The 13,280-nt window shown below is 52.2% G+C and overlaps 2 non-coding genes across 2 annotated transcripts; both read left to right on the plus strand.

Moving 5' to 3' along the window:
• Nucleotides 1-1,377: 1,377 nt before the first annotated feature.
• Nucleotides 1,378-1,459, plus strand: TRNAS-AGA (transfer RNA serine (anticodon AGA)). The gene has a single exon. It is a non-coding gene; the product is annotated as a tRNA-Ser (tRNA).
• Nucleotides 1,460-10,783: 9,324 nt separating this feature from the next.
• On the plus strand, nt 10,784-10,865 carry TRNAS-AGA (transfer RNA serine (anticodon AGA)). The gene has a single exon. It is a non-coding gene; the product is annotated as a tRNA-Ser (tRNA).
• Nucleotides 10,866-13,280: the final 2,415 nt, after the last annotated feature.

Below are 13,280 nucleotides of genomic sequence, written 5' to 3' on the forward strand. Positions count from 1 at the left end.
AAATTATTTAAACACACATGATTATAAGATGTAGGTATACTGTACTTACTGACATAAATTATCGTTCTTGAACATATTTGCGGTAAGGGGAGCGGGGCTCTCCCCCAGGCCAATCAGAATGCAGATGAATGCAGTTGCAGTTGAGTGACCTGTGTTGTGGCTGTCTACAGGGAATGCACATATGTAGCTGTCTCGCAGCCCAATCCAGACGTCAATTGAAGACAGGTTTTCATGCAAATTGAGCAGTAAGTGCAGAGAAATGCTCACTCTCTAAAAATGGCATTTATACAATAGTAAGATTAAATCCAACCTCACCAGTAGATAGGATTTATCAATACATAAATAAAGCTTCTCCTCTCTGATATGGAATTACCCCCCAAAAAGTATAAGGGAATACCCAATGCTAACCTATGAGAGGGGCAGACCTCACAGTAGTGAAAAATGTAATAGACTGTTTGATACTACTAGGACATACAAACTACCACAGTACATGTCTTACCTTTTACTTACATAGCATGATGCCCCTAGGACTACCTAGGGCCTACCTTAGGGGTTACTGATATGTAATAAAATTGGAGTTTAAGGCTTGGCAAGTAGTTTTAAATGCCAAGTCGAAGTGGCAGTACACTGCAGCACAGGCACTGCTGTAGCAGGCTTGAGACAGGTTTGAAATGCTATTTCTTTGGGTGGCACAATCAGTCCCTGGGTATATGGTATACCACTCTACAAGGGGCTTTCAAGTAAATTAAATCTGTCAGTCAGGTATACTCCAATTATACACATGATTAGGGAAGAAGCACGTGCACTTCAGCATCGATTAGTAGCGATAAAGTGATCAGAGTCCTAAGGCCATCAAAAAGATACAGCAAAATGCGGAGGTGAAAAGCAATAAGGTGGGGTTGGGACCACCTTAAGAATGCAAGGTCTAACAAAAACGAACTAAGGATAACATGAGTAAAACATCAGGTTTCTCTACAGCATTTGGTGAGACAAGTGGGCCTTCTTTTATCTTCCATAAATGCAATCTTTCCCGGACCCCTTTATTATATAGCTCTTCAAGGAAAAAATATAAAGCACTTACAAAGGAGCCTCAAATACTCAAAGACGGTAGACTTCTGTAATATTGGCCATATACTAAAAGCAGCACGAAAACAGAGGGCAATAGGGTCCAAAAATCTTGAGTGACCCATGGGAGTATGCATGCAAGCCTATGGTATTCCAAACTAGAGATATACGCATGCAATTTTTGTTTTTAGGAGAGAACGTGCCTGCTGAAAAATACATTATTTTTAAAAGGTGCATTGCAGAATATCAGGAATTTGCTGTGGGACACCTTGAAAACTTGCATACAGATTATGTGCACACACCTTACAGTCAGTTGTTGTGGCCGAGTGGTTAAGGCGATGGACTAGAAATCCATTGGGGTCTCCCCGCGCAGGTTCGAGTCCTGCCAACAACGAGAATCTTTTTAACATCGGCTACAATTTCAGAAGATAACCTTTAGTATTTCTTCCATGTCAGTTTTATAAATAGGTGGCTTATTTTGGTGTCACTATTGCCATATCACATATTTATTATCGCTCCCCCTTTCATATCTTTGCTATAACTCTCGTCCTTCATTAGCGCTGGTGCAAACGCTTCAAATTATTATACCCTGGCTCTCTCGGTCATACCTGTGCATGCACTTGAAACTTACTTTACCAATAAAAGAAGCAAATAGAGAAATAAAATAAAAGTGCTAGCTGGATTAGGCAAACACACTTCATAAAACTGCATTTTCTTTTCTATTCTCCCCCGTGTTACAAGCTTAACTGCTCCCTGTGTAATTTCTCTTAACCTGCTGTCCCTGGAAGAGAATTTCATCTACAAGCTCTTTCTGTGTTTTTTCCTAGTCTTTTTTTCCCTTTTCTTAGATTTGTACTGTTCCTTTACGTGCTCTATTTATGCGCCATTAATCTCATTTGAGCTCCTTGTATCTGCTGCTGTTTTCTCCACACCTCATACTGTCTTTTCCCTCTTTCTCTCTTTCTCTGCGGTTGGTGGCTACTTTCCAATGCATCTGATGCCCCAATGTTCCTTCGTCTTGTTGTCAGAAGTGAATTTGAAAAGCAACAAAATTAAAAAGCCTTTACCACTCACACATGGCAGAAGTTTATACTTTAATTCAATGAGCTAAGAAAAGTGTGTTGTGGGGCCCCTACGAGCCATGGTGCTTGCTTCATCATAATTAGGCATGCAGTCATTAGCCACAGCTCTGATTATGGGTCACTGAGGTCAGTTTCAATAATTCCTCAAAAACCTAACCATGCAGTCCCCCCTAACTGTGTAGTTATCTTGCTTTACTGCTGTTTGTGTGATTAGCTGGGAGGAGCTCACGGCAGCATCCTCCCAATAAAAGTGTAGATGGACCGCTCCTTAACTCTTTCTTGCTTCACATACAGATGGCTTGAGGAGGTACTGGGGAGATGCAGGTCTAATAGACAGAATAGAATATCTGCACCAGGTGTGTTTCTCTGCATTGGTGTCCCATCACAGGCCCACAAGTGTATGTGTGATCTTTGACTCCTGGCGGTTCACAAGCAGGCGGCCAGGAAACGGTTTCAGCCTATCAACCACTGAGGAGATAAAGCCTTTGTATAAGGAACGAGAAAGCAATGAACACATTCAGCCTATCACAGGAGTAGCTTTGAGTGTTCAGAATTATAATTTCTCCATGTCACTGTACGTTATTGAGCCCAAGTAGCTCGCCGTGATCGTATAGTGGTTTGTACTCTGCGTTGTGGCCGCAGCAACCTTGGTTTTGAATCCGAGTCACAGCATTGTGGTTGGCAGTGTCACGGCAGTTGGGTTTTTCCTTTACAGAATTCCCAAATGTACCAGTTGTTTTTGTAAAATGTCTATTAAAAACAGATCTTTTTAAATATTTAAATGATCGAACGACAAATTATTTAAACACACATGATTATAAGATGTAGGTATACTGTACTTACTGACATAAATTATCGTTCTTGAACATATTTGCGGTGGGGGAGCGGAGCTCTCCCCCATGCCAATCAGAATGCAGATGAATGCAGTTGCAGTTGAGTGACCTGTGTTGTGGCTTTCTACAGGGAATGCACATATGTAGCTGTCTCGCAGCCCATTCCAGACGTCAATTGAAGACAGGTTTTCATGCAAATAGAGCAGTGTTGGACAGGCCTCGTGAAGGGGCCTCTCCCTCCCCCGCATGATAAGGCCCGCGCACCGGCTCTACCGGTGCCACCAGAAGAACCACCCCGGCAATCCACAGAAGCAACCCACAGCCCGCTCCAACGGGACGCCTGCCCCCCCGAACACCCCGACATCGGCCGGCCCGGGCCGTCGTCAGCAGCATTGCCCCGGCCCAGCCGCCATCTTGGACACTGCACCACGAGGCCGCGTGGCCTCAGCTCGACCTCAGCCCTGGGCCTGGCCAGGCCCCGACATCGAGGCACCACCACCCACCCAGGAGGTGAAGAGATCACTTGGCAGGTCAATGGGAGAAGAGAGTGTCGATGGCTCTCCCCCGCCAGGTGCCGATCACCCCCAGCCTCCCCGGGTGCTGGCTCCACCCCCCCGCTGGGTGTCTGGACTCCCTCATCCCGGACCTCCCGACCTCCAAGTGCGAGGGTCCGGACATCAAAGGGCGCCAGACCTATAACTGGGGCAGCTCCAGAGCAGGAAGGTAGTTGTATCCTGGAGTCGAGAGACACCTAGAAGAACTCATCCTTGACGGACTGCTGGCGCTGCCGCAGCCCTGCCTTGTGAATCATCGTTCCTGCCTGCTGGCGCTGCCACGGCCCTCTGCAACCTGCACCTTCGTCGGGACCTGCTGGCGCTGCCGCGGCCCATCCTCGTGAACCATCACTCTTGCCTGCTGGCGCTGCCGCGGCCCTCTGCAACCTACACCTTCGTCGGGACCTGCTGGCGCTGCCGCGGCCCATCCTCGTGAACCATCGCTCCTGCCTGCTGGCGTCGCCGCGGCCCTCTGCAACCTACACCTTCGTCGGGACCTGCTGGCGCTGCCGTGGCCCATCCTTGTGTGAACCATCGCCTTTGCCGGCTGGCGCTGCCGCGGCCCTTCTCAAGTGAGACTTATCATCCTAGCCTGCTGGCGCTGCCGCGGCCCGACCTTCCAGAACTCCGAGCTCGAGGATTGTGAGCTACCCATCTTGCCAACCCGTACCAGACCGGTACCAAGACTGTCCTGCTACCCTTCCCCTTCCAGAGACTAGAATTGAGAGGACCCTCGTGTCCCGATCTCACTGTATCGCTGATATCCTTCCTTCAAGAGTCGTATATAAAGAGTGTTGACCTCATCCTTGTGTGGTGTCCATCTGTGGGGGAGGAAGTTACTTGTCTGTACGATCGCTGGAGACGGCCCTCACCGGAGGCCTCTCCCCCTGTCCTCGGCCGACCCTCCAGGTCCCCGTCTAACATTGGTGGCCAGCGGCGCGATCCGAACCAACGCGTAATCGTACAGAGAGTAACTCACCCCACGACTCAACCACAATGACAACAAAAGAGAGCGGATCCACAGAGAAATTCCAGATGGAGAAACTAGAAGAGTACAACCACAGAGAGCTAAAGCAATTTTGCATAGAACTAGATATTGCTACCACAGGACTGAGCACGAAAGAGGACTTCAAACACGCCCTGGAATCTTGGGCAGAGACGGGTATGGCCGTACCCCAAAACGAAAACCTCGAGGCGCCGGAAACGAACACCCCTCCGACAGAAGGAAGGAGATCGGGTCTCTCCCTGGAGGAGATCCGAGAACGAGAGAAAAGCAGACTCCATGAATTAGAGCTGGCACGGCTTCGGTTGGACTGAGAACTGAAATTGGCGGAACAAAAGATAACATTGGAACACTTGCGGCTCCGAGAGGAGCGGGAAGAGAAACAAAGGCAGAGGGAATTAGAAGAGAAAAAACTGGCATACGAACATGAGCGCAATCTCGCAGAAATAGAGCTTCGGAAACAAAATAAAGATCTCGGGGTGCCCGAGCGCCCGAACACTCCTGGCACTACAGACCCGAAAGTCCACATCCCCAAGGATGTCGTCAGAGAATATTATCGGAACGACGATATCCAGCAGTGGTTCAAAGCCTACGAGATAGCCATGACCTCCCACCGGATTTCTCGAAGTGACTGGGGAGCCGGGTTATGGGGGAGGTTCGTCAACGAAGGGCGCGACGCCCTGCTGCAACTCCCGGACCATCAGATGACCTCCTACGACCAAATGAAGGCCGCCCTCCTCACTCGATATGGACTCACGCCCGAGATGTACCGCCAGCGGTTCCGCGACTGCAAACGGATCCCGGGTACAACTTGGGTAGAGTACGTGAACTTTTTCAGCAGAGCATTCGAGGGGTGGATCAAGGGCAGCCAAGTAACCACCTGCGAACAACTCTTTAACCTCATTGTGTGGGAGCACCTCTCCAACAATTGCTTCGTCGAGCTCAGGCAGCACCTCCTCGACAGTAAACTGACTGAACCTCGGCAACTCGCCGCCGAAGCTGACTGATGGGAAAGCACTCGAGTTGCCCGAAGCCGGGCCAGTGAGCCAAACCGAACCAACCAAGGTCCCCATCTCCCCCGAGGAGGAGGAGGCCAGGGTCGGGGCAGAGACGCCGTCCCGGCGGCTCCCACCTGCAACACCCCGCCCCCGGCCGGTAGGGGAAACCCCCCGTTGCGTTCAGGGTTCCGAGCCAACGTTACTTGCCACCGGTGCCAGCGGACCGGCCACTATGCCAATGACCCTAACTGCCCGAAGAACCAGAGTCCTATACCCCGCCAGGTCGCTGCTGCCGCCCTGGGAGAAGAGCAAGCCCCCGAAGATTATGAAGAATACGAACAGGAACAGCCCGAGTGGGAACCCGCCGCCATGTCCCTGGTTTGCCTAGGGGAAAGAGACATGATCCCGCGGGCTCCCCTACCCGCCAACACGAGAAAATACAGCCAGGGGGTGAACATAAATGGGCGCAAGGCCAAAGCCCTGCGCGACACCGGGGCCAGTGTGACGGCAGTCCGCTGTCATCTGGTAACCCCAGAGCAGATCTTGCCAAACGTTCTTTGCCCCGTCCGATCAGCCGACAATTCAGAGAGCCTGTGTCGGATGGCCTGCGTCCCCTTCGAGTGGGGAGGAGTGTCCGGTATGCTGAAGGTGACTGTCCGCGATGATGCCCCAGTGGACTGCCTCCTGGGAAACGACCTCGAAAGTTCCCCCTGGGCAGCCGTTGAAAGAAGAGAGCACCTGGGGATGTTGGGCCTCCCTGAATGGGCCTGCATAACGACCCGGTCCATGACCGCCCGCGCCATCCCCAGTCCCGAAGAACCCGAATGGCCAGAACCTCCTCCCCCGATCGTCCCGGAGGGAGACGCCCTAGGTACCAATCCCCCAGAGCAAAACGAAGAAGGGCCCGCTCAGCTCCAGGACCTTCCAGAACTGGCCCAGTGGCATCAAGAGGGTGGACCCACCCAGGAACAATTCCGGCAAGAACAGGAGACCTGTCCCTCCCTAGAGGGACTCCAACAGCAAGCCCTCGCCCAGAGCGCAGGAGACACCGCAGGGGCACACTGGATCTATTGGGACAATGACCTGCTCTACAGCGAGCAAAGAATTGCTGAGCTGGGGGCCAGCCGGGTGCTGGTGGTGCCCCTCCGCTTCAGGGACTTCCTGTTGAACTTAGCGCACGATGTCCCCCTTGCTGGACACCTGGGACAAGACAAAACATACAATCGCCTGGTAACACACTTTTACTGGCCCAAAATGCGAAATGATGTCTCCAACCACTGCCGGGCCTGCCCCACCTGCCAGGCCAGCGGGAAGAGCGGCCGAAAAATCAAAGCACCCTTGCAACCATTTCCCATCGTCACCACCCCGTTCGAACGGGTGGGAATAGACATTGTGGGGCCCCTGGACCCCCGAACAGCACAGGGGCACCGGTTCATCCTGGTCCTGGTGGACCACGCCACCCGCTATCCCGAGCCATTCCTCTTCGGACCGTGATAGCACCCATGGTAGGCCGAGCCCTAATGGGGATCTTCTCTCGAGTGGGCTTCCCCCGGGAAGTCGTCAGCGACAGGGGCACAAACTTTATCTCAAAGTACATGAAGTCTCTCTGGCAGCAGTGCGGGGTTACCTACCGGTTCACGACCCCCTATCACCTGCAAGGAAACGGACTGGTCGAGCGGTTTAACCGCACTCTCAAGGAAATGATCATGGGCCTGGAAGAACCCCTACGTCGCCAATGGGACGTGCTGCTCCCGTGCCTCCTCTTCGCCTACCGAGAAGTTCCTCAGAAATCCCTCGGCTTCAGCCCCTTCGAGCTCCTGTACGGACACCCTGTCCGGGGCCCCCTCAGCCTGGTCAAGGAAGGATGGGAGATGGCCCCCCAGAAGACCACTCCGGATGTATATAAGTATCTCCTGACCCTCCGCAACCAGACCCGGCGATTCAGGGAACTCGCCAAAGCCAATCTTGAGGCCAGTCAGGAGGACATGAAGAAATGGTACGATCAACATGCCTCCTCCATTGAGTTTGAGCCCGGCCAGCAAGTATGGGTGATGTCTCCAGTCGAACCTTGTGCCCTGCAGGACAAATGGACAGGACCCTTCAAGGTGATCGAGTGCAAGGGCCCTGTCACCTACCTAATAGACATGGAGTCCCCCCAGAACCCCCTCCGGGTCCTCCACGCCAACAGACTCAAACCCCACTTCGTATGCTCGGAGCTCAGCCTACTGATGGCATCAGATAGCGGGACGGAAGAAGACTCCGAGCCCCTCCCTGACCTACTGGGGACCCGTGAAAAAAATGGCTCAGTGGAAGGGGTCAGACTCTCCGACGCCTTGACCCCGGAACAACGCCAAGACTGTCGGGCTCTCCTGCTGCAATTGGCGAACCTGTTCTCCCTCACCCCAGGGGTCACCCCCTGGTGCCTTCACGACGTGAACACTGGGGATAGTCCACCTATTCGACACAGGGCGTACCGAGTACCGGATCGGGTGCGCACCTGCATCCAGGACGAAGTCTCTAAAATGCTGGCCCTAGGAGTGATCGAGCCATCTGACAGCCCCTGGGCCAGCCCAGTCGTACTGGTCCCCAAGGCTGCCGCCCCGGGCGTCGCCCCCGAGCTCCGATTCTGTGTAGACTATCGGGGCCTGAACGCTGTCACCCGAACCGACGCTCACCCCATCCCCCGGGCAGATGAACTGGTTGACCGCATTGACCGCATGCGGGCTGCCCGCTATCTGAGCATCTTTGATCTGACAGCAGGCTACTGGCAGATCGGCCTTACCCCCAGAGTCCAAGAACGATCCGCCTTCTCTACCCCGGATGGCCACTACCATTTCAAAGTGATGCCATTCGGCATGAAAAACGCTCCAGCTACCTTCCAACGACTCGTGAACCAGGTGTTGGCGGGCCTCGAAGAATTCAGCGCTGCCTACCTGGACGATATCGCTGTATACAGTCGTCACTGGGCGGACCACCTCCACCACCTCCGAGAAGTCCTGCACGCCCTCCAGCAGGCCAGTCTCACCATCAAGGCCAGCAAATGTCAGATTGGCCAAGGGTCCGTGACCTATCTCGGACACCAAGTAGGGAGCGGTCTGGTGGCCCCCCTTCAGCTCAAGATCGCTGCCATCCAGTCCTGGCAACCCCCTGTCAACCAACCCGAGGTCCGAGCCTTCCTAGGGCTCACCGGATACTACCGGCGGTTTGTAAAGGATTATGGCAGCATTGTGGGGCCCCTCACAGAACTCACATCCAAGAAGAACCCCAAAACCGTCAACTGGACTCCGGACTGTCAAGCGGCCTTCGAGAAGTTGAAGGCCGCCATGTGCACCGCTCCTGTGCTCCAGGCCCCCGACTACAGCTGGGAGTTCATCGTCCAGACGGATGCCTCAGATCATGGCATTGGGGCAGTACTCTCTCAACTCAACGCCGAGGGAGTCGACCAGCCAGTGGCCTTCATCAGCCGACGCCTGCTGCCTTGTGAGCAGCGCTGGAGCACCATCGAGCGGGAGGCCTTCGCAGTGGTATGGGCCCTCAAGAAACTCCGGCCCTACCTCTTCGGTACCCACTTCAGGGTACAGACAGACCACCGACCCCTGCAATGGCTGATGCAGATGCGGGGGGAGGACCCAAAACTGTTACGATGGTCCATCTCCTTGCAGGGGATGGACTTCTCTGTGGAGCATCGCCCAGGCCAGGACCACGCCAACGCAGACGGCCTGTCACGCTTCTTCCTCCTCGGCGAGGAGAGTACCCAGGAAGATGGGTGACTCTCCCTGCCTTCAGCTGGGGGGGACGCATGTTGGACAGGCCTCGTGAAGGGGCCGCTCCCTCCACCGCATGATAAGGCCCGAGCACCGGCTATACCGGTGCCACCAGAAGAACCACCCGGCAATCCACAGAAGCAACCCACAGCCGACTCCAACGGGACGCCTGCCCCCCCGAACACCCCGACATCGGCCGGGACGGGCCGTCATCAGCAGCATTGCCCCGGCCCAGCCGCCATCTTGGACACTGCACCACGAGGCCGCATGGCCTCAGCTTGACCTCAGCCCTGGGCCTGGCCAGGCCCCAACATCGAGGCACCACCATCCACCCAGGAGGTGAAGAGACCACTTGGCAGGTCAATGGGAGAAGAGAGTGTCGATGGCTCTCCCCTGCCAGGTGCCGATCACCCCCAGCCTCCCCGGGCGCTGGCTCCACCCCCCCGCTGGGTGTCTGGACTCCCTCATCCCGGACCTCCCGACCTCCGAGTGCGAGGGTCCGGACATCAAGGGGCGTCAGACCTATAACTGGGGCAGCTCCAGAGCAGGAAGGCAGTTGTATCCTGGAGTCGAGAGACACCTAGAAGAACTCATCCTTGACGGACTGCTGGCGCTGCCGCAGCCCTGCCTTGTGAATCATCGTTCCTGCCTGCTGGCGCTGCTGCGGCCCTCTGCAACCTGCACCTTCGTCGGGACCTGCTGGCGCTGCCGCGGCCCATCCTCGTGAACCATCGCTCCGGCCTGCTGGCGCTGCCGCGGCCCTCTGCAACCTACACCTTCGTCGGGACCCGCTGGCGCTGCCGCGGCCCATCCTCGTGAACCATCGCTCCTGCCTGTTGGCGTCGCCGCGGCCCTCTGCAACCTACACCTTCGTCGGGACCTGCTGGCGCTGCCGCGGCCCATCCTTGTGTGAACCATCGCCTTTGCCGGCTGGCGCTGCCGCGGCCCTTCTCAAGTGAGACTTATCATCCTAGCCTGCTGGCGCTGCCGCGGCCCGACCTTCCAGAACTCCGAGCTCGAGGATTGTGAGCTACCCATCTTGCCAACCCGTACCAGACCGGTACCAAGACTGTCCCGCTACCCTTCCCCTTCCAGAGACTAGAATTGAGAGGACCCTCGTGTCCCGATCTCACTGTATCGCTGATATCCTTGCTTCAAGAATCGCATATAAAGAGTGTTGACCTAATCTTTGTGTGGTGTCCATCTGTGGGGGGGGGGAATTACTTGTCTGTACGATCGCTGGAGACGGCCCTCACCGGAGGCCTCTCCCCCTGTCCTCGGCCGACCCTCCAGGTCCCCGTCTAACAAGCAGTAAGTGCAGAGAAATGCTCACTCTCTAAAAATGGCATTTATACAATAGTAAAATTAAATCCAACCTCACCAGTAGATAGGATTTATCAATAAATAAATAAAGCTTCTCCTCTCTGATATGGAATTACCCCCCAAAAAATATAAGGGAATACCCAATGCTAACCTCACAGTCAGTTGTTGTGGCCGAGTGGTTAAGGCGATGGACTAGAAATCCATTGGGGCCTCCCCGCGCAGGTTCAAATCCTGCCGACAACGAGAGTCTTTTTAACATCGGCTACAATTTCAGAAGTTAACCTTTAGTATTTCTCCATTTCAGTTTTATAAATAGGTGGCTTATTTTGGTGTCACTATTGCCATATCACATATTTATTATCGCTCCCCCTTTCATATCTTTGCTATAACTCTCGTCCTTCATTAGCGCTGGTGCAAACGCTTCAAATTATTATACCCTGGCTCTCTCGGTCATACCTGTGCATGCACTTGAAACTTACTTTACCAATAAAAGAAGCAAATAGAGAAATAAAATAAAAGTGCTAGCTGGATTAGGCAAACACACTTCATAAAACTGCATTTTCTTTTCTATTCTCCCCCGTGTTACAAGCTTAACTGCTCCCTGTGTAATTTCTCTTAACCTGCTGTTCCTGGAAGAGAATTTCATCTACAAGCTCTTTCTGTGTTTTTTCCTAGTCTTTTCTTTCCCTTTTCTTAGATTTGTAACTGTTCCTTTACGTGCTCTATTTAGGCGCCATTAATCTCATTTGAGCTCCTTGTACCTGCTGCTGTTTTCTCCACACCTCATACTGTCTTTTCCCTCTTTCGCTCTTTCCCTGCGGTTGGTGGCAACTTTCCAAAGCGTCTGATGCCCCAATGTTCCTTCGTCTTGTTGTCAGACGTGAATTTAAAAAGCAACAAAATTAACAAGCCTTTACCACTCACACATGGCAGAAGTTTATACTTTAATTCAATGAGCTAAGAAAAGTGTGTTGTGGGGCCCCTACGAGCCATGGTGCTTGCTTCATCATAATTAGGCATGCAGTCATTAGCCACAGCTCTGATTATGGGTCACTGAGGTCAGTTTCAATAATTCCCCAAAAACCTAACCATGCAGTCCCCCCTAACTGTGTAGTTATCTTGCTTTACTGCTGTTTGTGTGATTAGCTGGGAGGAGCTCACGGCAGCATCCTCCCAATAAAAGTGTAGATGGACCGTTCCTTAACTCTTTCTTGCTTCACATACAGATGGCTTGAGGAGGTACAGGGGAGATGCAGGTCTAATAAACAGAATATAATATCTGCGCCAGGTGTGTTTCTCTGCATTGGTGTCCCATCACAGGCCCACCAGTGTATGTGTGATCTTTGACTCCTGCCAGTTCACAAGCAGGCGGCCAGGAAACGGTTTCAGCCTATCAACCACTGAGGAGATAAAGCCTTTGTATAAGGAATGAGGAAGCCATGAACACATTCAGCCTATCACAGGAGTAGCCCTGAGTGTTCCGTATTATAATTTCTTCATGTCACTGTAAGTTATTGAGCCCAATTAGCTCGCCGTGATCGTATAGTGGTTATTACTCTGCGTTGTGGCCGCAGCAACCTCGCTTCGAATCCGAGTCAAGGCATTGTGGTTGGCAATGTCACGGCAGTTGGGTTTTTCCTATACAGAATTCCCAAATGTACCAGTTGTTTTTGTAAAATGTCTATTAAAAACAGATCCTTTTCAATATTTAAACGATCTAACGACAAATTATTTAAACACACATGATTATAAGATGTAGGTATACTGTACTTACTGACATAAATTATCGTTCTTGAACATATTTGCGGTAAGGGGAGCGGAGCTCTCCCCCAGGCCAATCAGAATGCAGATGAATGCAGTTGCAGTTGAGTGACCTGTGTTGTGGCTGTCTACAGGGAATGCACATATGTAGCTGTCTCGCAGCCCAATCCAGACGTCAATTGAAGACAGTTTTTCATGCAAATAGAGCAGTAAGTGCAGAGAAATGCTCACTCTCTAAAAATGGCATTTTTACAATAGTAAGATTAAATCCAACCTCACCAGTAGATAGGATTTATCAATAAATAAATAAAGCTTCTCCTCTCTGATATGGAATTACCCCCCAAAAAGTATAAGGGAATACCCAATGCTAACCTATGAGAGGGGCAGACCTCACAGTAATGAAAAATGTCATAGACTGTTTGATACTACTAGGACATACAAACTACCACAGTACATGTCTTACCTTTTACTTTCATAGCATGATGCCCCTAGGACTACCTAGGGCCTACCTTAGGGGTTACTGATATGTAATAAAATTGGAATTTAAGGCTTGACAAGTAGTTTTAAATGCCAAGTCGATGTGGCAGTACACTGCAGCACAGGCACTGCAGTAGCAGGCTTGAGACAGGTTTGAAATGCTATTTCTTTGGGCGGCACAATCAGTCCCTGGGTATATGGTATACCACTTTACAAGGGGCTTTCAAGTAAATTAAATCTGTCAGTCAGTTATACTCCAATTATACACATGATTAGTGAAAAAGCACGTGCACTTCAGCACTGATTAGTAGCGATAAAGTGATCAGAGTCCTAAGGCCAACAAAAAGATACAGCAAAATGCGGATGTGAAAAGCAATAAGGTGGGGTTGGGACCACCTTAAGAATGCAAGGTCGAACAAA

This window comes from Lissotriton vulgaris, unplaced genomic scaffold (assembly GCF_964263255.1).
Source record: "Lissotriton vulgaris unplaced genomic scaffold, aLisVul1.2 SCAFFOLD_301, whole genome shotgun sequence".
NCBI lineage: Eukaryota > Metazoa > Chordata > Amphibia > Caudata > Salamandridae > Lissotriton > Lissotriton vulgaris.